The 3101-nt window shown below is 43.8% G+C and overlaps 1 pseudogene; it reads right to left on the reverse strand.

Annotated features, from left to right (window-relative positions):
* Window positions 1-578: 578 nt before the first annotated feature.
* On the reverse strand, window positions 579-1439 carry LOC103661677 (annotated as a pseudogene).
* Between the last annotated feature and the right edge of the window lie 1662 nt (window positions 1440-3101).

Consider the following 3101-nt stretch of genomic DNA (forward strand, 5'->3'; position numbering starts at 1 on the left):
TGAGCCACCCAGGCGCCCCAAAGGTAGTTACAATTTAATGTCTTGCAACCTACATACACTGTGTAACCCTTACCTGGACTGAAACCAGTGGTAATTAACTGGTGTTCTGCACACACGCACACACAAAGAGAGAACTAAAAACAGCCATCAAAAGCCGTCATTCTGCACGTACCATGGCAACACAATAAAAACGCAATTATCCTATAGAACTAAAGTAATGCAGCAGCACTACCTGAGATGTAGGATGAAGGTGATTGGTTCTAACACAGAACTAAGCCTGTATCAGGCATTCTAATCATAATGGCTTGTAAAAGCTTCAGGTTTCCAGTAGACACTGTATTATGAAAGTCAGTAAACGTGTCAAAAATCTCACATCTAAGACCAGGGTAAGGCTACAACAATCTTGGAGTATGAACAAGCTATCCAGTCAAAGCCATAAGATTCCCAGGCACAATACAAGATAGAAGGGTCTTCATGCAGCGTCTGCTCCTCGAAGGCTTCATGTGCACAGTATAAAGGTAGGTTGTTCAAGAGCTAAACTGGAGAAGTTCAATGAAGTTTCCACTGTGCCGTGATTTCTAAACCTCAGGAATGGTGTGACCCATAATGCTTAGTGCTGTCCATTCAATGATTTGTTCAGAGGGAAGAGCAGGCATGATAGTAAGTGTGGTCTCGAACGTTGACAGTATGTCTGCAGTTCGGCGTCCTCAGCCCAAGACATTCTGCCCGTGACTTCACAGATGTTTTGTTTCCGGAGAAGACTGCTGCTGGCTGCAGAACTATCTTTCAGTATGGATGTTCTCTCTCCATGTTAAAAGATAAAGCCGACATGCCCAGTACTGTCCTCATGCATGGTAATTGTCCCTTCAAAGGGCCTGTCCCGAACACTCAGTAATATTCTCTCCAAAAGCCCATTTGAGCACCTTGTGCCTTATCAAAACAGCAGCCTCTGCACGGTTTTCCCTGCTAATCTGGAGTAGTGGGTCCCCAAATCTCAGACCAACCAAAGACGCTGGAGAGTTTGCCTGGACAAGCTGAACAAACTGTTTTCTATCGATTTAAGCCTGAGCCCAATTTTTCCATCTTGACCCTTACACAAAATGACCTCACGAATCCCTTGCTTAATTTCTGCTCTACAAATTCCCACATCGTTGCCAGTTACAGGAGCCACCATAGAGTTCATCCTGGAAGGTCTTTCTGCCAACCCCCTCTAAACTGATGCTCCAGGGACCAAGGCTGTGTTCATATGGGTTTCTTCTTCATTTAGACTCAGGCCCATGTCCCGAGAGGGCTCCAGAGACAGTTTGGGATAGAGATGGGATCTTGAGAGATGGCCGGAGATTCAGACAAAACTGCTGGATTGGCAGGGTTTGCAGAAAAGGAGGTTTGAGCCCAAATTGCTTTGTCTCCCTTCAGGTAGGAGATGGATACAGAGACATTTCTGTAGGCCTTTTCTGCCACTGCTGCCTCCAGTAACCTGCACGGACTTCTGAGACCTGGTGAGAGAAGAGCTGTGCCTCTTACTTGTTTTATTTTTAATTTTTTAAAATTTTTAAAAGATTTTATTTATTTATTTGACACAGAGAGAGAGACAGCCAGCGAGAGAGGGAGCACAAGCATGGGGAGTGAGAGAGGAAGAAGCAGGCTCCCAGCGGAGGAGCCTGATGTGGGGCGGGATCCCAGGACTCCGGGATCATGCCCTGAACCGAAGGCAGACACTTAATGACTGAGCCACCCAGGCGCCCCTTTTACTGGTTTTAAAAACTTTTGAACTTACTGGAAGTAATTTGAGAAAAATAAAACTTTATTTAAGACATTAATTACAGGTATATACTGTGTGACTCAAAATTTTAAGTTTTTGGACTTTAAAATAATCTATTACCTTTGCCAAGATTAAATGAATTAATAATAATTAAGCCTGTGTGTATTAAGTATTAAATGAATATTTGATATTTTAAAGAAGTACAACCTAATTTATTTCAATTATGTACATATGGCATAAAAATGGCCATAACCGGTTTCTTGGAAGGTTGGATGATAAACATGGGAAACAAGTCCATAATAGAATATAGTACACCAACATATAACAAAGTAGATTTACATGTATTTATCAGAGTCAGTTAAATTACATGCTTTAAGAATCAGACTACTGAACATCCCTACGGTATAAGTTCATTCTTACCCAATCCTATGTTTTAGCCAAGAGCTCATAAAGGAATTTAGAAAATTATGCTTTAAAATGTTTGTGACGTTTGCCCCTGGAGAAAACGCAGCACTGCATCTGAGCAAGTTGGCTGTATCATACTTGACAGAAATGGCCGTGGGGACGCGTTTCGCGAAGACACTGGAGTACGTGTGCTGTGACAACGGCTGCGCCTCTCTGCTGTGGGCACAACCCCCCAACCGTGTTGACCTGGGCACTTGCGGGATGAGGCTGGCTGTCCCAGAGAGCTGTCCAAAGGGATGTCTGCTGATTCACCCACTTTCAAGTCACGCCTCATGTGGCTGGAGTAACTCAGGGAGTAAGTCCGAGGAGTGGGCTGGCACCTAACCTGAACCTGTACCCAGGTTGTGGCCGAGAAAAGACAAGAGTGTGCCAAGGCCTCCGTTCACGTCGCAAGACTTGCCTGCCTTCTTATGACTGGGGAGCAGGTGTCATTTCATATTTTAAAGTGAGCCTAAGAGAAAGAAGGAAGACAGGTTCAGAGGCTCATGTGGAAAACGTCCTTGGCCTGTGTATGTTGGAACATGTGAACAGGGGCTCTGAGGTGGACAGGTGTCTTCTGAAGTTTGACAGAAGTCACTTGCAGGTACACAGGTGACGTGCTACGTTATGTGCTCCAAGATTTGCACTTAAACTTCCCGTAGTGCTGACCCAGCAAAGACCTAATTTACTGAGTGTTTGGAAACCACATTGTTACAGTTGGCTGACCGATAGCATACTTTCAAATAAAATGACCACCTCGAATTTATTTTATGGGAAATTGCACTTTCTGGCTTATAAATGCAAATATCTTAAATGATAGGTCTCATGGCTGCAAATCGTAGGTTTTTGCATCCTCACAGGAAAAATATGTGCTTTAGGAGTGAAAACTTTACAA

Source organism: Ursus maritimus, unplaced genomic scaffold (genome assembly GCF_017311325.1).
Source record: "Ursus maritimus isolate PB19 unplaced genomic scaffold, ASM1731132v1 scaffold_6, whole genome shotgun sequence".
In the NCBI taxonomy this organism is placed as follows: domain Eukaryota; kingdom Metazoa; phylum Chordata; class Mammalia; order Carnivora; family Ursidae; genus Ursus; species Ursus maritimus.